The sequence below is a fragment of the Schistocerca serialis genome, chromosome 5, assembly GCF_023864345.2.
Source record: "Schistocerca serialis cubense isolate TAMUIC-IGC-003099 chromosome 5, iqSchSeri2.2, whole genome shotgun sequence".
In the NCBI taxonomy this organism is placed as follows: Eukaryota; Metazoa; Arthropoda; class Insecta; order Orthoptera; family Acrididae; genus Schistocerca; species Schistocerca serialis.
In genome coordinates, this window is record NC_064642.1 from 373,219,389 (window position 1) to 373,240,660 (window position 21,272).

At 41.3% G+C, this 21,272-nt stretch overlaps 1 protein-coding gene across 2 annotated transcripts in view; it reads right to left on the reverse strand.

Annotated features, from left to right (window-relative positions):
- LOC126480859 (uncharacterized) overlaps positions 1-21,272 on the reverse strand; it is a 294,153-nt gene that overhangs the window by 270,729 nt on the left and 2,152 nt on the right. The gene's annotated exons all lie outside the window — the stretch shown is intronic.

Sequence of the window (21,272 nt, forward strand, 5' to 3'; positions counted from 1 at the left end):
TCGCGCATGTAACTGGATAGACGGAGGTTCAAAGTTTTGACATAGCTGCGCTGTTGTTTGTATGCAGCAACATGACGACTACACCACCAGAGAAATAATTTTGTGTGTTGGAACTTGCGCAAAGTCAATCCATTGTTCAAGTACAATGTGCATTCCGCCGTCGATTCAGCAAAAAGCCGACTCTGGGCAATTTCTTTTTGTGAGGATGCATAGAAGACAGAGTCTTTGTCGCACCTGTGGCAGCTACTCTTCATGAGTTGAGAAGCCGAGTTGTTGAAGCTGTCGATTCAATTAACAGAGGCCTGTTGATTCGTGTGGGGAATGAGATGGACGAGCAAAGCATGGTGCACATTTTCATTGTACGGCACATTGGTTGTGCCAATATAAAACTTTAAACCTTCCTCTGCCCCAGTGGTTCCCACCTTGGGGGGTGGAGGTGGGTGTGGTAATTACCCCCTGAGGGATAAAACGTAGAAGGGTAAAAACAAAATGATCCATTGATTTTTGTCACAAAACTATATTATATTTAAAAGGTCGCTATTTCGTAAAACTGCTATACTGACTAGATATGTTACCAAAAATTACATTTTTTTTAAAAACTGGATATACTAGTATTACCGGGTGAGACCTGTGTGGAGGTTACAGCTTGTGAAACTCATGTACCATCTTCCTCACATAGTCCACCCACCACACACATCCTTTGAACTATCTGACATGCATCAACGACAGCGATATTGAGGCATATATATCACACTTGTTTAAATATCCCAGGAAAATGTTTTCTCCGAGTTTCGGGTGGTCCCCACAATGAACCAGAAACTGTTTTATTATTCACTTTGGAACAATAAACGAAGTCCAGAATGAGATTTTCACTCTGCAGCGGAGTGTGCGCTGATATGAAACTTCCTGGCAGATTAAAACTGTGTGCCCGACCGAGATTCGAACTCGGGACCTTTGCCTTTCGCGGGCAAGTGCTCTACCATCTGAGCTACCGAAGCACGACTCACGCCAGGTACTCACAGCTTTACTTCTGCCCATGTCTCCGCAGTATCCTTTCTTTCAGGAGTACTAGTTCTGCAAGGTTCGCAGAAGAGCTTCTGTAAAGTTTGGAAGGTAGGAGACGAGATACTGGCAGAAGTAAAGCTGTGAGTACCGGGCGTGAGTCGTGCTTCGGTAGCTCAGATGGTAGAGCACTTGCCCGCGAAAGGCAAAGGTCCCGAGTTCGAGTCTCGGTCGGGCACACAGTTTTAATCTGCCAGGAAGTTTCATATCAGCGCACACTCCGCTGCAGAGTGAAAATCTCATTCTGGAAACATCCCCCAGGCTGTGGCTAAGCCATGTCTCCGCAGTATCCTTTCTTTTAGGAGTGCTAGTTCTGCAAGGTTCGCAGGAGAGCTTCTGTAAAGTTTGGAAGGTAGGAGACGAGATACTGGCAGAAGTACAGCTGTGAGTACCGGGCGTGAGTCGTGCTTCGGTAGCTCAGATGGTAGAGCACTTGCCCGAGAAAGGCACAGGTCCCGAATTCGAGTCTCGGTCGGGCACACAGTTTTAATCTGCCAGGAAATTGAATAAACGAAGTAATTGACAGCACAACAATAACGGTTACTAACCTGCTGTAGAGCCCACACAGGATTATTATTATTGTTGTTACTATTATTAAAGTTGGTAGTGGTAATACACAAAGCATTGGCAGCCTGTCGTCTTCCAAATTCTGGTATTTCATAAGTGAGGATTCCAGCAGACAAGTGATTACAAACAGTTAGTGTAGTGCACACATTTTAGCTTGGTTGATTTTAAATGGTGGTACAGGGTGCGAGTGAAACAAGTGTCGCCTTATCTGCCGTAAGGGCAAAGGGAAAGCACCCAACACATGGCGTATCCAGGCGTTTACCCATGTAAGCACTGGCCACGTCCGGTGTTGTTTACCCCTCTAAGAACCTGTGTTTTCTACGAGTCAAGGCCATTCGCAATATCTAGGTCATATTACAGTATAAAATCTATAAAATAACTTCCGCTCGCCCCCTCCTTCCTCTCTCCCCTCCTGGGCTAGCTCTCAGGCAAAAGAAAAAATATTGTGTAGTCAAATTATATTGTAGGTTTTTAACTTACGAAGAGAGCCCTTGGTCAGAACCAATCCTTACAGTCACAGGATACTTGGATGCCTCTCCCGGCTGTTCCTGCAACACATTCGTTTCCCGCAGCTCAAAAGCCATCTTATCGAGGCGGCAGCTCAACTTCGTGAACACGGGCCTGCGTCTTCAACGCCACCTGACCTCGCAGCCGAGGCACCGACGTGTGCTGGCAGTCACGCAGTCACACGTGTCTCGGTGACGTCACCGCCAGGCCTCGCGGCCGCCGCTCCGCGCCCCAGCGCTTCTCATCGCGACAGATCCGTTGGAACCCCGGCGGTCAGCGATGCGTGCGTGTTTCCGCGAACACGGCCGCGCCGAGCGCACGTAATCGCTATATTCGAGACGACGTGTCACATTTACGAGGTAAACGATGTACAGGATGTACCACTGCGCTGAATCTGTCATCCGTTGGCGTTTCACAAAGTTATTCGTGTGGTTTCGTTGTTCCAGCATCACGAGTTGTAAATTTTCGTTAAAAGTTACTCTGAAATGAAGGGGTACGGGGTTACTAAGCAGACTACTTTTGGAATAAATATGTAGCAATGGTACATGGAGACTGAGTCATTATCATTTGATTATGGTTAATACCATTTACCTTTTTTATACACTGACGGATTTAAGTCGACTGTTGGAACGGGATTTACATGTTTCTGTCCTTCTGTGTGAATCGGAAATATGTACAAGATTCCCGCTGAAAGAAGCGTCTTTATGGCTGCAATTCTAGCAATAAGAGAGGCACTCAGTTTTGCATTGCGCAATATCAACGATATTCCGATAACCGATTCGCGGGATGCCCCCGAGAAACTAGAACATGGAATTTAAAAACTATTATCTCTTCTTTTTATAAAATTCGTTTTAACCATCAGCTGTTTATTTGTCCCTTTAGTCATCTACCGGTTTCGACTATTAACTATCATCCAGGATGTCTATCAACATTAAAAGGTTTTATGAAAGTTCAATGCAGACAAAAATAGCAAAAATCAACAAATATATAGGTGCAAGATTCCATTTCTATACTTACAGGGTACAACAGATTAATTAAAAGCATCCCGTATTTCTCTGAAGGTGAGCAATATCGAAATTATCCAGTGAAATTGTACAAACAATTTGTCTTAGATGATGTCTGATACGTGGTTCCACTTCTATCTTGCGACTGTTTTTACTGTTAACTTTCAGTATTAAAGTTTTCCTGTTTTTGTTTACCTTCAGTCAAAGATTTTAGTAAAGATACTCTGTTCCTTCACCTCAGCACTGATACAAAAGTATGTTGTTATGTTACCTATGCAGTACAAATGTAATATATTTGATATAACTTGGCTGCTGAAGGATTCTTCCAGTAATTGCTCATCTTGTTTCTCCTGTGATGTTTGTCTATTTGACATTAGATATGACTGTCACTGTTCTAAGACCAATTGTTTGTACAATTTCACTGAATAATTTCTATATTGTTCAGCTTCTAATGAATATGGGATGCTTTTAACTAATTTGTTGTACCCTGTAAGTATACAAATCGAATCGTCACCCATATATTTGTAAAGTTTTGTTATTTTTTGTGTGCATTGTACTTTCATAAAATTTTTTAATGATGATGTTGATAGACATCCTGGCTGATGGTTAACAACCGAAACTGGTAGATGACAAATGGGACAAATAGAAAGCTGATGGTTAAAATGCATTTTATAATATACTTTGCGGCTGTTGATCCTCACCTTTTTGAAACATTACACTTATTATCTCCTTGATGTACAGGAAAAATCTATTGGTGTACCAAATAATAACAAAGCGTGGATCCGGAATCGTAGGCAACGAAATTATTGGTCAGCTAGCAGTATCACAGTAGGAATACCTTTCTTTATATTTCCACCTTCTATAGGCTCCGTAATCACTGTAAAGAAAACTACATTTGATAAATGGAGCCGATTCTCAGAAACCTCTCAGAAGACGAGAGGGCAAAACTTCGCGAGGATGCATCCATTCATTCCTAAAGGAATCTGGTATTGAGAGTTAAAACTGTCCCGACAACATACAACATCAGTCACAAGAATGCGAAATGGACTCGGGCATTATCTTGCACATCTCTACAGAATCAAAATTTTGATCTCCCCATATTGTAAAGACCACTCTTCAGGACTGGCAGATCTGCCCGACTCTTCTTGGCCAGTCAGTAGGTCAGACTCTATAACTGCGAATTATCCTACCCACAAATGTCACGAACCTTGTCCGACAGCCAGAAAGTCCACATTGCAAGATATTTTCAAGAAATACTCATCTAGAAATGCCGAAATGGAAGGACACCGAGCTGATGTGACTGTAATACTTAACTGACTCCACAGGCGCACCCCAGGAACTGATAGTCTACCAGAAGAAGAAACCGACTGTAGTCACTTTTGTATGTGATTTCTTGTTGCTTACTAGTTATTAATTATCTCTTATCTGGCTAGTTATTACTTCCCATGGTGAAACCCAAAAACTTGTTTATACGTTTGTGTTATTTGGAGAGTTAATACGAGTACTTACGAAATAGGGAAATTATCGAAAATTCATTATCATCATAACAAATGAATATGTGATTTTAATATATTAAATAGAGCATGACTAGATAAATAGCTGGTCAGCTAACGGCGAAATAAATAAAGATAAATGATTGATTTTTTCATGAAATCCACTTGTAAACAATGTTCTGAATTGTGAGGTCAGTAATGTGAGGAATGAAATTCTTTGTGTTTTTCCATAATTCCATTGAAATTTGTAATAACTTTTGTAACCGTCAATATTAGGTATGATACGACGTTAAGAAGATTTCGCTTTCAAAAATGGCTCTGAGCACTATGGGACTTAACTTCGGAGGTCATCAGTCCCCTAGAACTTAGAACTACTTAAACCTAACTAACCTAAGGACATCACAGACATCCATGCCCGAGGCAGTATTCGAACCTGCGACCGTAGCGGTCACGCGGTTCCAGACTGTAGCGCCTAGAACCGCTCGGCCACTCCGGCCGGCGATTTCGCATTAAGGTTTCAATACTGCAAAGAGCAGGAAAGGTCTGCTCAGGTAACTAAGTGGCAGGGAAAGGCGTCAATTGTCGCAGTGCCTGTTCAGACAATTCTTCGTACTCACAACGCACACGCAACCAAAAGCTACGAAGTTCATTTTCCTTGAAAACATTTTTCCACGAAATATTGCAAGGTAGCTCCAGTAGCTGTTCGTATCCTGTGTCAGTAAGATTTCGCCGTTAGTGAAAGAATCTTCAGTCTAACAATTACCAGGTTGTGGGATAGGGAAATATTCTCGAAAACTTACAGTTAATGGTATCAAGTGTCTTACAGGTGTTCTGCGCCTTAGCAGAGAGTTTTTCACCCGAAGACTCAGTTAAGTTTCCAAGCACTAGAAATGATGAATCGTTATTGTTCTGTACTCGTACTGCTCACAGCTGCAGTTTGTTAACTGTAGCTTCAATATTACCCTCAACTTGCACGATATTAACATTTCTTCCTTGCACGCCCAATTTAAATTCGTTCAGAAAGGAGAAAATATTCCCCAAATAGGCCACTTTCCACAACAGCCAATATCACACATTTTCTCGCTTGAAAAACCATGTTGCTTGTCTAAAAGAAACAAGCGCACTTCATCACGCAGCTCGAAGAAACGACATAGAACTTTCTCTCTTGACGCACTTCAGTATGTAAGAAAAGTTGAGTGTGTTCACTGCCAATTTCTTTGCATAAAATTATGAAAAGGGGGGAATTTAGCGGAAGTGATATAATAAAATTAACAAGTTTTGTAACTTCATCCAGAACACATTTCAAATCCTCAGGCATTTTTCTCGGCGCTAAATCTTCTCTGTGCATGAAGCAATGAGTAACTACTTCTGATGCTAAAAATTTCACTCGAGACGTTAGGCCAGCTGCGCGGAGTGGCCGCGTGGTCGCAGGCGCCATGTCACGGATTGCGCAGCCCCTCCCGCCGGAGGTTCCAGTCCCCAATCGGTAATGGGTGTGTGTGTTGTTCTTAGCATAAGTTAGTGTAAGTAGTGTGTAAGTGTAGGGGCCGATGACCTGAGCAGTTTGGTCCTTTAGGAATTCACACACATTTGAACATTCGATAGGCCAGTCTCCCAACATGTAAAAGTCCGTAACAAAGGAAGAATTTCTCCCGCCTGTAGTAGTCCTATATAACGGCTAACCAGATTCAGGGCAGAAATTTAGTGAAGTAGGGAAACATTCAAATTTACAAACGTAGGTATAATTTCTAATTGCTTTCGTTTTAGTAGCTGAAAAAAATAGTTCTTGCATAACAACTGAGAGTTACATTTTATTACGACACATTTCAATTTTCAGGCGGCGCGGGCCCCCTGGCTAGATACTGCGGACCCCCAGGGGTCCGTGGACTAGGACTGTTGAGTTTTTTAAAAATATCGGAAATCTGATATATCGATACTTTATCGGCATTCGATTAATTGTAAAATATATCGATACGGCGATGGAAAATATTAAGATACAAAGGCCTATAGAAAAATCGGCTGCACATTCTAAATATACTGCCGGTTTTACAGCTGTATATTTAAGTAGTGATTTATAACTAGATATTCTATACATCAATAAGCTAGCTGCCTGCTTATTCCCCTCAGAGTAAGAATTGAAAGGAAAACGATGCACGTTCATGCTTGGCGATAACCACTGTGTTAACAATGGTTACTGCAGGTAAGTGGCACAATAAAAGGTGTCCGATGGGTCAATCTGTAGTTTGGTTTCGTCACATATCGGATTTATGTGGAACACTTCACGAACGACTACTTCCCTCTTTTTTTTTCATTTCTGCCAACGCCAGCGAAGTAGCTGATGTAGCGTCAAAATTATGTGGTGAAGTTAAACGTTGCAGTTTCTGTTGGTAGCAGCGATTACGTCAGCGTTTCCCCTGACACATCTATTCCCACTGCAAAGACCAGTCTTGTCATGTAGATCTTTGTTCATCAGTTTCAGCAACTGTTTTTAAGGAATGCCGATGTGGAGAAACAGCACAGTGGCTGCATTGAAAAAAAATTTTTTTTTAACGTAACTAGTGTGCTACTTCTTCACATCGGACATTTTGCTATTCCATTCTGCGTCCCCCCCCTCCCCCCTCCCCCCCCCCCCACACACACACACACATACAGTGCAATCGGACTTCTTCTTTGTACCATCTGTACTTGTTTCACACAGTCAGCGAGAAAGGCTGGACGTGATGAAAGCTCAAACAGTAGAAAGACTCCTTCACACAGTGAAAGTAAAATAATATTCTACTAAAAGGAAGACTTCTTCAAAAGTATATCGAAAATTTCGAAAAAATGTAATATAAAATAAAAATATCGGTTTACGATATTGCCATTCTAATATCGATATATTGGTGCGTTGGATATCACCGATATGCATTGACATTCCTTCATTCCTTGGAAGAATGTGGAAATATCGATATTTTATCGAAAGCCACGCGGACCCCACTTTGAGAAACACTGCTCCATGCTATGTCACACCATTCGTCGAAGACTAGCAGTAATCGGATTAAGATATTGCTGTTCCTTGTGCAGGCTACCGTTAACACCATACCACAAACAGCTGCGTCTGGAATGGTGACGCGACCGGGAAGAATGGACTACTGATGAATGACGTCGCGTTGTTTTGATTGATGACTCTCTGTTCTGCACTTCCCCGGATGATCACCATCGCCGAGTATGGCAGCGACCTGGGAAGAGGTCCCGTTTTTCCAATGTCTGGAATGATACCATTCTTCTAATGTTTTGGCGGCATATGGCGGTTTGACCCCTGTCATTGTAAGGGGAGCCATCGGTTATGACTTCAGGTCGCGGCTGTTAGTGACTGAGCGAACTCTACTGAAACGGTATGTCACTGATATACGGCAACCTCAAGTGTTAGCTCTCATGCACCGGTATCGTGGTGCCATTTTTCAACAGGACAATGCTGGTCCATGTACGACACGTGTCTCTACGAACTTTCAGCGTGATGTTGAGGTACTCCTGTGGCCAGTAAGATCAGTAGGACTATCTCCGAAATATCATGTGTGGGACCAGCTCGGACATCAAACCAGTTCTAGTGCCCCAGGATATCAAAGATCACTTACAACAGCTGTGGGCCAGCCTTCGTCAGGAGAGGATATAACTGCTTTATACTGTTCCGAACCGAATCAGTGCATGCATCCGGACTAGGTGTGCTACGTCACACTGATAAGTGGGCTCATACTAGGAAGTTCTTTGCAAATTTGACTTTATTTTGGAATCACCGAAATAAAATTACATACCCTCATCCGGACTAGGTGTGCTACGTCACACTGATAAGTGGGCTCATACTAGGAAGTTCTTTGCAAATTTGACTTTATTTTGGAATCACCGAAATAAAATTACATACCCTCTCAACAAATCAAATTTCATTTCGTTTCTTCATCCTTTTCTGGGCGCTTCACTTTTTTTGGACGGTCTATGTAGATTGTCAGATGCTATAAGACAGCTATTAAAGGTAGCTGACAGATATATCATATTGTAAAACAAAAAAATACAGGTTGTTAAACAGAGTCCATTAAGAAATAAAAAGATGTCGTATTATCCCCGCGGTAGCTCTCTAATATATGCGTTACTTCGTTTGCCCAGTAGAGCGCTTCAATCGTTTCAAGAGAAGGGAGATTCGAGTTGCCGGTTTAACGCTCCGTCGACATCGAGGTCGTTATCGACCGAACCTTAGCTCGCAATGAACACGGCTTGGGGAAGAAGTCAGCCGTGGCCTGATGAAGTAGAACATTCCGGAGTCCTTCCCGACCGAGTTTCCACTCAGAACGCAAATGTTCGCCCCGCTCTTACCACCTACTTAAACTGAATGTAATTAATTTCAAGCGTCTCTTCCTTACATCTGTGACTAATGCACCCCAGTTGACAGTACATTATTCCTACGAAATCTACGTAGGAAACAACAAAAGCTAGTGTGTGCCGCGCCCAGATTTATACGCTCCTCGGCGACACGACTGTCTACATAGGGAATGCGTGGGACCAGTGCTGCGACGCACTTCTAAAATATGGCATAACATTTGTCTTGGCAGTTAATGAAGGTCCTCTTCAACATACTGTTTCTTAACTCTCTGTGTCATTCTGTTGACAGTGGTTAAAGAGCTGACGACAGCGCAACAACTGGGGACATAGTTCGGCTTTTGCTTAGAATACTGGCGGTTACCTGGCTGGAGGAACGTTTCTGATGTATTCGAATACCGTTTGAGGAAAACAGTAATGAACGTAAAGAAGTATGACAGGACCCTAGTTGTGTCAAGAGATTATTCAACATCGTTTTTACAAACGTGAGTAGCGCAAATTTCATGAGTACCAGGAAGACGTAAACTGAGGTTTATGGAAGAAAAGGCTTCAAGTCCTATTTGTTGTCATTTTTATAACCGTTCGACAGTGGAATCCTGCGTAGTTGCAAGTTATTTTTTACCTGAGCTAAGTTTTTTGTAAGACGAGATCGAATTTATTGTAAGAAGTGATTCTGAAAGCGAGAAAATTCTTTAAAATTTTGCGAATTACGAGCAGATCTATAATAAGAGCGTACATTCACCTCTGCATCTAAGCGATCAATGCGTATGACTGCCAATCGGAGTATCTGGCTTCCATTCTCGGTACTGTCAGTGAGTTTTCCTAAGCGGGAGGAATCGCCAAAGTTGCGCGTAGCTTCGTGAGGCAAATTGAGGAGTGACTAGACTAAGTAATAGAGGCCCCGAAGGTCGGACAGTTGTCAACGGCTGGGAGAGCGATGCCCAAAGCCCATACTGCGTCCAACACTTTTGGTTGTTCTACTTCTGTTGGTTTCTTTAGTACTACTCTCACGAACTTTCCCGCGTGGCATTTAATTTCATATCCTCCGTGAACTATCAGATTACCTGAATCTGAATACCTTAGATCTTGCTTATACTTCTCGCAACGTTTTCCGCATAATCCTTCATTAGACGATTCTCATTTAACATAAGGGGATTTCGCAGTTTATTTGGTTATTTCATAGCTGGTATTATTTTCTGGTACATTTCTAGACTTCTGAGTTCTTTTCACTATACAAAATCTCAATATTCTGGTCATTTGTGTTTATTCATATCCAACCGTTACACAGTTCTTGAAATGTATTCGCAGTTGCGAACATGGGCATCCTTCAGCTGTATAATGGAATGACGACAATGAAAATTGCTGCTGGATATTGGACCTATCTCCTTATGTAACTAAGTTTAATAATGAAAATAACAGAAAGAAAGTCAAACGTACCCCAAACTGAGACCGCCAGGGATTATCCTCAAACTAATCCCGAAAATTCTACGAAGGCAATAGGCTCCATCCGTCCATAATTTTTTATTACTTATTTATTATTCTTATTACATGAATATAATTACTAAGTGGGTACCAATGAAAAATCTATACAACAGAATGTTACAAAAATGGGATCCAACGATAAACTAAAATAATCAACATAAAAATGTGCTACTTCAGCTAAAAACGTTAGGCTATCCGTGCACACTTCACGCCCAGATTAAAACTTCCATGTGTCTACAACATGCATTCGCACATCCATTATGTATGTTCCTGTACAGGGGAGGCATTTTAAATGAAAGTCGCTTGCCCGGTGTCGGCGGATAAATATGATACTGCACAGCCTGTGTTGTTCAGATGTACGATGCAGTGTTCTTTAGGACCTGCATACGAGACAAAAGATGACTGTGGTATATCAGGGACGCCATAAACGATGAGACAGAAAACTGGACTAACTGGTGGTAGAGATCCTTTAGTTTACATAGAGTACTCCTAATAGCTTAAAATGAAAAGTATTCGTTTTATAATCAATCTATGTTCTTTTTTTTTGCCCATGTGGGGTTGCTAGTCCCCCATCGGGCGCCTCCCCGGGTGGCGGATTGGGGAATGCTCTCCAGATATGGGGGGTACCGGGGAAATAAAATACCCGGGGTGGACCAAAACTAGCACGGGTAGGGAAGACTCGTTAAGCCATGGTGAAGGCAAATCCCTAGGGGTAGAGTACCCCAAAATCAAGACTCCTGGTCCTCCAGGTTGGGGGTTGTGCAGAGGGCTACCAACCCACTCATGTAAAACAATGGCCGGTCAGGACACTCAAGGTATGCCTCGGAAACAGGACAGAATTTACTGGAACAGAAATTGGCAAAGTTACAAGGATTTCTCTTTTGGCTCGTGGAATGTCAGAAGTCTATACCGCCCAGGAAGCGCACAGATACTAATAAACGAACTAGGAAAATACAAGGTACAACTGGTAGCGCTCCAAGAAATAAGATGGCAGGGAACGGGATCAATGAAAATAGGAGACGGGACAATAATGTATGGAGACTGCGGTCAACGCCATGAATTTGGAACGGGCTTTTACATTCATAAAACAGCAATTGACACAATAAAGGAATTCAAATCAATTAATAACCGAATATCACACATTACAGTTCAGGCTCAGTGGTTTGATATTACATTTATAAATGTTCATGCACCCACAGAAGATAAGGAAGATGACGTGAAAGAAGAATTTTATAGTCAACTGGAACAGACATATAATTCAATAAGTAGACATAACGTAACAATAGTGTTAGGAGACTTTAATGCTAAAGTAGGAAAAGAAGAAATCTACAAACCAACCATTGGGAATTACAGCTTACATGATGAAAGTTCAGAGAATGGTGTGCGACTCATAAACTTTGCAATGGCAAATGGTCTCACATTAAGCAGCACAAAATTCCAACACAAACGCATTCATTTAGGGACATGGATATCACCAGATGGAAAAGTAGTGAACCAGATTGACCATGTCGCCATCCAAAGACGATTTCAAAACAGTATTAAAGACGTTAGAACTTTTAGGGGAGCAGATTGTGAGACAGATCATATGTTAATCATAGCTCAAATGAAAATAAAGCTAAAAAAGAAACAAAGTACAAATAGGGTTGAAAGTAAAAGGTACGATGTAGAAAATCTGGCAGAAGAAAAAATAAAAGAAAACTTTAGGAAAGAAATGGAAATTAACCTATCGGAATCTAGACTGACACATAGTGACCAGCAAGACGTGGAAAGTAGATGGAGACACCTCAGAAACAGCATTCAAGATGTAGCTTCCAAAACTATAGGTAAAAGAAAACGAACTAACAAAATCTGGTTTAATATAAAGTGCCAAGAAAGAGTACTGGAGAGGCAAAATGCGAGGAAGGCATGGTTACAAGACATGGACAATATTACACTAAAGGAGAGATACTATAAAATCCGCAAGGAAACACAACGAACTCTAAGACAAGAGAAGAGAAAACACTACAACAACATGGTAAGAGAAGCGGAGGATGATTTCAAGCATCACAGAGCAAGGCAGATGTACCAGAATATAAAAAAGTCCTTGGGAAAATTCACTAAAAGGGAACAGTTTATAAAGGACCATAATGGGAAAATACTTACAAACAAGAATGACATACAAGAAACATGGAAGACATACTTTACACAGCTGCTCAACTGCAATGATCCACAATATGACTTTACATTTGAAGATCCAGATACAGTTGATATACAAGTCACCACACCATCAGTAAATGAAATAAGACAAACAATAAAGAAATTAAAGAACAACAAGGCCTGTAGGGAAGACCAGGTATATGCTGAGCTTTTAAAAAATGGAGGACCACAATTGCAAATAGAACTACATTCCTTAATTGAAACAATTTGGGAGACAGAAAACATACCGGCCGATTGGAAAACTGCAATTATATGCCCCATCTTTAAGAAGAATGATCCCCTTGTCTGTGATAACTACAGAGGAATTGCCCTACTCGATGTCACGTATAAAATTTTGTCGATGTGTATACTACACAGACTGATTCCCATAACCGAAGAACTGATTGGGGACTACCAATGTGGTTTCCGCACTAACAGATCCACTTTGGATCACTTATTCACATTGAGACAAATAAATGAGAAGGCATGGGAATTTAATGTAGATATCCATATTCTATTTATAGACTTCAAGAAGGCCTATGATAGCATACACCGACAGACACTCTTAAACACCATGAAAGAATTTGAAATACCATTAAAATTAATCAAATTAGTTAAAATGTGTTTGGAAGAAACCATATGCAAAGTTAAGACACCTGCAGGAGAGACTGAAAATTTTAAGGTGTACACTGGACTGAGACAAGGGGATGCCATCTCACCTATTCTATTTAATATTATCTTAGAGAAGATTGATAGAGAATTCACCAAAACTAATCCACAAGGGATCCAACTGCAGGGACAGAACATTACTAGACTTGCTTATGCAGATGATGTAGCCTTAATAAGCACTTCAAAAGCTGAATTAATCAGGATGATGCAAAATTATTACAAAATCGCTGAGAAAGCTGGACTTCATGTGAATGAAGAAAAGACAGAATATCTAGTCATAAGTAAAAAACTCCAAAAGAATACACCACTGACCGTAAATGGTCTCACATTCAAGGCAGTTGACCACTTCAAGTACTTAGGGAGTCTTTTTAGCAGAGACAATAGAGCAGAAATAGAAATAGACCCCCGTCTAGCAGCAGCTAATAGAACTTTTTACAGCTGTATCAAAATTTTAAGGATGAGATCACTTAGTACTGAATTCAAAATCCGTTTTTATCAGTCAACTATTGTACCAGTAGCATTATATGGATGTGAAGCTATTACATTCAGGAAAAAAGATGAAGAAAAACTGTTGATATTTGAAAGAAAAATACTAAGAAAAATATTTGGACCAATCTTCGATGAAAATGTCATGGAGTGGAGGATAAGGAAAAATGAAGAACTACGGGAGCTGTACAAACATAGTACCATTGTGGAAATGTTAAAGAAGAGAAGACTGAACTGGGCTGGTCATGTAGCAAGGATGCCGGAGAACAGACTACCAAAAATAGCATCCACTAAGAAATTAGAAGGAAAGAGAAGAAGAGGAAGACCTCGAATTAGGTGGATGGAGAATATCCGGGAAGATGCAGCTAGGATGAGCATCAACTCTGATTGGACAAAAATTTCCCTGGATAGAAATAATTGGAAGAGGCTCGTAGAGCAGGTGTATGGTCGATAAGGCCTTAGCCTCGTGTAAAGTAAAGTAAAGTAAAGTATGTTCTTTTTTGAACCGGCTCCTTTTTACAATCGTCATTGGTGTCGATGACGATTTCAGTCAGCAGACGATAATAAAACAGTGCGACGACGCCCATCATTAGATATAACAAGCTATTCCCAGTAGCGAGGCATCATTGGTACATTTACTTACTTTCTTTCTTCATCGTCCTGTAGATGTCTGAGATCTGTCGCCGGCCGCGGTGGTCTCGCGGTTCAGGCGCTCAGTCCGGAACCGCGCGACTGCTACGGTCGCAGGTTCGAATCCTGCCTCGGGCATGGCTGTGTGAGATGTCTTTAGGTTAGTTAGGTTTAAGTAGTTCTAAGTTCTAGGGGACTGATGACCACAGATGTGAAGTCCCATAGTGCTCAGAACCATTTGAACCATTTTTGAGATCTGTCTACTGTGGAACGATCCGTGTTGCATCCAAATGTTCCAAATGGCTCCGAGCACTATGGGACTTAACATCTTAGGTCATCAGTCCCCTGGACTTAGAACTACTTAAACCTAACTAACCTAAGGACATCACACACATCCATGCCCGAGGCAGGATTCGAACCTGCGACCGTGGCGGTCGCGCGGTTCCAGACTGAAGCGCCTAGAACCGCTCGGCCACACCGGCCGACCGTGTCCCATCCAAAACTAAACATTTTAAATAAATAAATAGAATAAAACAACGGACTGCACTACAATGTCTGCTGTGGGCTACGAGAGACGTGAAAAGTTGTGATGAGTCACATGAAATCTTCGCGGCCATAGATTGGTCAAGTGCATTTAAAGCACATCGAATTTAAAAACATTGGGCTTCTAAAAAGCTATGGAAATTAAAACAGTATTCAAACTGTCTTTAGAAGTGACACAGCTTGGCAGATATCTATTAATTCTACACTGGTAGGAATGGAACAAAAATATAAAAAATTGAAGACTCCAAAATTCTTTGGAAACAAGCTCTATATTTCCGTTTCGGATCAACTGTTAAGGGTGGTAATCATTTTATGTGTCAATTATTCCTTCCTTTTGTGCTTTTTCGAAAACGCTCCCACTTCTTCAGTTTTCAATGTCGTGCCTAAAATTAGTCGGATCATCTAGACACGTTGCTCCATTCATCTACCGTTTCACATTACCGTACGCAGCAAAACTTGGAAATGTCATCACCGTCTGATGGCAAGTGGAGGAGAAGAGGTGACGCATGCTTGATGAATCATTAGACTGTGCTCAGTGCCGTCAGTTAAATCCCAAACCTGCCTACAGGATCACTGATTCGATGCTGACGGAGAATGTAGAAAATTCAGATACTCATAACAGAGAAGAATAATAACTGTTCCTTTGGCTGTATTTATTCATGCAAAAACATTAGATGCAATCAGTATCAAAGCTACTAATCTTCGTCATCAGGCATCTTTGCTTGATTAAAACGAGACCCGCGTTCACGTAAATTCAGCTGCACATGAGCCCGCATTTCAATCCTATTTGCGTCTTCAGCTAACGAACTGTATTGGGATATCCGGACTGATACACTGAGAGTGTCAGAGACTTCGTGCCAAAGCTTGTATTATTTTCATTTTCTTTTTTCAGAGCTATACAAGGATGTGGACTCTCGCGTGCGCTCTGTTTTATTGGTATCCTTTTTGGCTGTTTGAGTGAGGTAATATACTCTTTTAAATGTGCTAGCCCAGAGAAGTTGGTTCAAATCCAGATACCGCCTTCGTAATTGGGATTTTTCACAGTTTCCTTACACCGCTCCAGAGGATTAATTTCCAGAGGATTTATTTAATCAAGGATAGCTACTCCATTTATTGCGTACCTTTCTACCGTTGGTAAATCCCTTCTTGGACGCTATCAGAGGAGATGCGGAAAGCAGACAAAACAAGCGCCGCCCAACACGTAGGCTGTCACGGGAGAATAGCGACGAAGAGGAGCAAATACTACATGCCTCTGGTGATGCTGCCGCTATACACACGATTTGTGTTTCGTCTACCCAAACTGTAGATAGATATCGTTCTTTTCCGAGGAGGAGTCGTAGGTAGCGCAAAGGACCAAGAACTATTTCAATAATTGTTGGTTACGTAAGTTCTCGACAAGCGTGTTTCGGCATGTTTGCCATTTTCAAATGGTCGTCTAGATGGAGAGACGTCATCTTGGAATGTAACTTCTTTTATGTACTATGTTGTTAACATACATCTTAGAAGGTAAGTTCTTTTACGTACTACGTTGTTAACAAAGCGTATGTATTTACTTTCTATAGAAAATTAGTATTGTTTTTACAGGTGTCAAATGACAGATCGTTCGTATGTTAATAACGCAGTACAAAAAAGAACTTACGTTCTAAGATGGTTTTGGATGTCACTGTATGTAGACAAAGGAAATACGCCACCTATGTTAACAGCAAAATACATATAAGAAATTACGTTCCCAAACAATTTTATGGACGTCGCTCCATCTAGATACCGAGCGAGGTGCCGCAGTGGCTAGCAAACTGGACTCGCATTCGGGAGGATGACGGTTCAAACCCGCGTCCGGCCATCCAGATTTAGGTTTGCCGTGATTTCCCTAAATCGTGCCGTGATTTCCCTAAATCGCTCCAGGCAACTGTCGGGAAGGTTCCTTTGAAAGGGAACGACCGATTTCCTTCCCCACCCTTGACACGATCCGAGCTTGTGCTCCGTCTCTATGGACCTCGATGTCGATGGAATTTTAAACCCAATCTTCCTTCCTGTCCATCTGGAACAACATTTGAAAATGGTATATATGCCAAAAGAAGCTTATCGTGAACCTCTGCAGTCAACAAGAAACAAACAACTTACAGCTAATTTTGTCAAAAGTATAAAGAAGATGCTTCATTACCGTTTTATGATTGTATCCTTACAGTCGCAGGACGTTACCAGAACAAACAACAGAGAGGGAGACGAGCAAAAAGGCACAGTTTTCATAATAATTCATTATAAATACTTTTTTCTGACTAGTTATGAAGTTAATGATTAAGATATGGTGATAATTGTGATAATATCATTTGTTTTACAGGTATTTCCCCAGGCAAGGTAGACGGCTAATGACCGCTTGGAGAGGCGTAAGCCATTAGTGGAATCTGCTGTGCATCAGCGGCACGGAATGGTGTTGCGCTAATGCTGTGACCAAATCGCATCGCGTCATTTGGAACGAGAGTGATCGCTCGTCGGACTAGATCCCAGATATTCGCCGCCTTCAGTATTAGTTACAGGCAGAGGGACGAACATTCAGGCTTTTGAATATTTCCTGTGCTTCCTTTAACCCTGCTTTCTTTTATCTTCCATCTATTTCAGCGCGACGAAAATTTTGATATTTTATACGTGACTGAACCGCTGGACTGCAATAATAGTAACAGGTTTCGATTGTAGTTGAACTGAAGCATGAAGGGGACATTTCTGTTATTTGAAGCATACAAAATACGATCTTTAATCAGACCAAAACGAAAGAAGGCGTTAGCTGCAAATACTGGACAGTAATATAAGTAGATATATAACCTGTTGCACTACACAGTATTTTCCTAATAAAAATAATGTTTTACATCTGGAGCTAGTGTGGCAATTTAAATATCTACGAGTAGCACTACTGGTTGTACATGCTCCGATGAAGCTACACTTTGGTTAAAATAATGACTGTCATTCCGAAGATTTTTTTTTTTAATCTTGGGAAGCTTACCCTGACCTGCATTTTTCCCACTGCCCTGCACCACTCGGACGAATCTGTATTTTGCAGGCGCTTTCCGTCCCTATCTGCAGAGAAAATACGTACCGAGAGAGGCAACGCACTGCTTAGCACAGTGGACTGCATTCGAGAGAACGACGGTTCAAATTCCAGCCAGCCTGGTTTAGGTTTTCCGTGATTTCCTTAATTCGCTAAAGGCAAATCCGGGATGGTTCCTTTGAAAGAGCAAAGCCGGTTTCCTTCCTCGTCCTGCCTTAATCCGAGCTTAACAGGTATGAGCACTTATCCAGTAAAAGAGATGTGTTTCGCAACAGCTACGATGAACAAATGCGCGTAGTTATTAAGGTATGCACTTAAGAGACCATGTTTATTGGCAGTTTTTTTTCCATAGGAATACCTCTCAAAATATGGAAGGCAACGAGCTTGCAGCAGAAGAGATTTCTTTCACAGTATCGAAGATAAAGAACCGCATCTTAAGGTACGCATACTATTTTGCTTCGATTATCGTCCCTATCATATCTCTGCTATCGATCATTCCTCCTGGGACAACGTGTGTGCAAGGATTAACACGTAACCCGGACACCATCAATATTTCAGAAACGGTTCAACATACGGAAGGAAAGTTGACCACATGGCTCAGTGTGAATCCTATAATACGATTTTAACTTTACAGCTGCGGTGAAACAGCCCTATGCTTCAAACCTTGGCTCATTTTTTGTCTACCTTTTGCGAAAAGTTTACCTACAGCCGTTATGAAGCACAAAGTGATGCTCATCCGAAAAGCTGTTTCATCCCTTGCGGAGTACTTCGTTCCACTGAAGGACGAATAAGCTATTTTTGCTTTAGTATTCGGTGCATGAAAAGAGTACAAATAATTACTACACAGCAGAATATTTGCTCAGATGCACATTTCCTCGAAAATCTTGTATCGATGATTTGGAACTTTGTATGAAACACTAGCCGTGTCCTCGTGTCTATGTTGTGTAATAAAGATTCTTGCTGTCTCACTCGTAGACGAGCTACGTTAAAGAATTAATGGTAATTTGCCTCTTCCCACTATGTAATTAAATTAATCGTGTATTACGGATCTCTGTTCAGAAGGCTGCATGATACTTTTAGTAAATCTGATAGCTTTCCCTGAGGCTCGACCGAAAATACAGTGACCCACCGTCCACGATAGCGTTATCCGTAACGTATAAATTCTCAGTCCAGTCACCAATCCGAATAGACATTTCGTATGAACACATTTATTACATTAATACGCGCTTGTGCGGTACCAAATCAATGCACGCTTCTTTCCAACGTATGTACAGCGCACTTTTTGCCTCACACGCACCAAGGAAATCGACAGAGGACGCGCTTTCCTACAAACGTTTCTTTGTGCGCCACAAGTTACAGCACGCCTTACCAGGGCTAATGTTTTCGGCACTGACGGTACAACGGAAACTGCGTGCACGTCTTGCGCTGGCGCAATTAGACTGCTTTAGCCGGCGGCTCTAATTGCTGAGTCGCTCGCACGCTGCTGTGTTTACCTCCTGTGCGCTGACGGCAGGGCCAGAGGTGCCCGACTCACAGCACTTGCTGGCGCTGGGCTGTGGCGTTACGTCACAGCTGAGGAATCTGCTGCTGCTCTGATATGCCGCCACCGGCGCCAGGTTCGCCGCTAGCGCACAGAAAACGAGCGAGTCCTTCGCTGTTCATCAAAAGAAAACGAAGAAGCGTATACGCCTGCATTCACATGTAACACAGAAACACCGGCAGGAATAGAAATTTTCTCTGTTTGGTCTTCGAAATCACAACAAAGAAAAAATCAGGAATTGCAGATTTTGCGTGTTGTCTACTCACTTATATCCAGTTTTTCTATCGCCGTTTTAACAGAACGTATTTAATATTTCTCGTGAGAGATTAGACTCCTCATGTCGAATGCTTAGAACCAACCGCACTTGATACCCAGGCCATGTGTTAGAAATCAGTACAGATTGTCCGCTTTTCATTCTATTCGAATTTCTCTCTCTCTCTCTCAATATATGTGCACGCAAACAATCAAAAGTTCAATGACAAATAAATACGCTATCAATTTGTGAATTATAAACGAAAATCACAAAACTGTGAATGTTCTACAGTATTACTTCATTTCGTTGACCAGTTTTCGGCTTACAAGTTCGTCACCAGATTTTAACTGATTGTCGTCGTCAATGGGGTTACAATACTGGTTAACAACATTGAAAAACTCGTTACACGTAGGGAGTGAGTTGTAAACACATGGTAAATGTCATCTTTGACAGAGTAACTGAAAATGTCAAATAGGAAATAAATATAAAGGGAACAAAAGCAAGACAACAAAATTAAAACTAAATCTTCCCTCTCTATGGTCATGTGCAGAAATATTAATGCTGTATTTTCAGCAAGACAAAAAGTTTAAGTTGCAGTGACAGGAGAAGCTTTATTGACACATTTCGCCTTTTTGTTTAGGAACTGCGGTTAACGTACTAATCATGCACCGAAGGTGCATACCAAAAGTTGGGCTATTTATGACTAATGCGTTACCTGCAGTTCCTAAACAATTTCTGAAGATGCCTCAAGAAGGTGAAACGTGTCAAGAGGGCTTCCGCTGTCATTGAAACCTAGACTCTTTTTCTTGCTGAAAATATTAAAAATAACCGTCGAAAAAACAGTACGCGTGTGTGCGTGAGGACCAGGAGGAAATAAATACCGTAGGATAACCACGATTTTGTTCTTTTCATTCATAATTATGAAGTTACTCTACCGAGAAGAAACGAAGGACTAAGTTAACACGATCATTACCAACTCATTTTTTTTTTAAAAAAAAGCCTTGTTTCTAAGATAGCATTTAAAAGTGGAAACCGAACACTAGTATAGTAGAGTCTCATTGGGTATTAATGCAGGCCACGCATCTACAATGCATGTGGGGAATAGTACTCAACTTATCGTGTAACGAAATTTTTACGTGAATTGATCTCTATCATGGAAGTTACCGTAAGAAAATACTTCTTAACACTTTTCAGTGTTCTTGATAGCTTCTGCAGGGCTACCTTACCAATTTATTGTTTGTAAAGCTAGTTTCAACACACCATATTCTTAGCGATATGATATGTGAAACGGAATATTTGTGCATATCATCGAATCTTAACACTGTAAAATTCATTTTTGCGCAGGTGCGATATTGCATTCTTGGATTACGGTCATACATATGTACCTAGATCATGATTATTCTCTCTAATTCGAAATTTAGTGCCCCTAAATTTATATTGCTCTGCGTGAGTTTTCGCTGGCTGAAAATGAGGG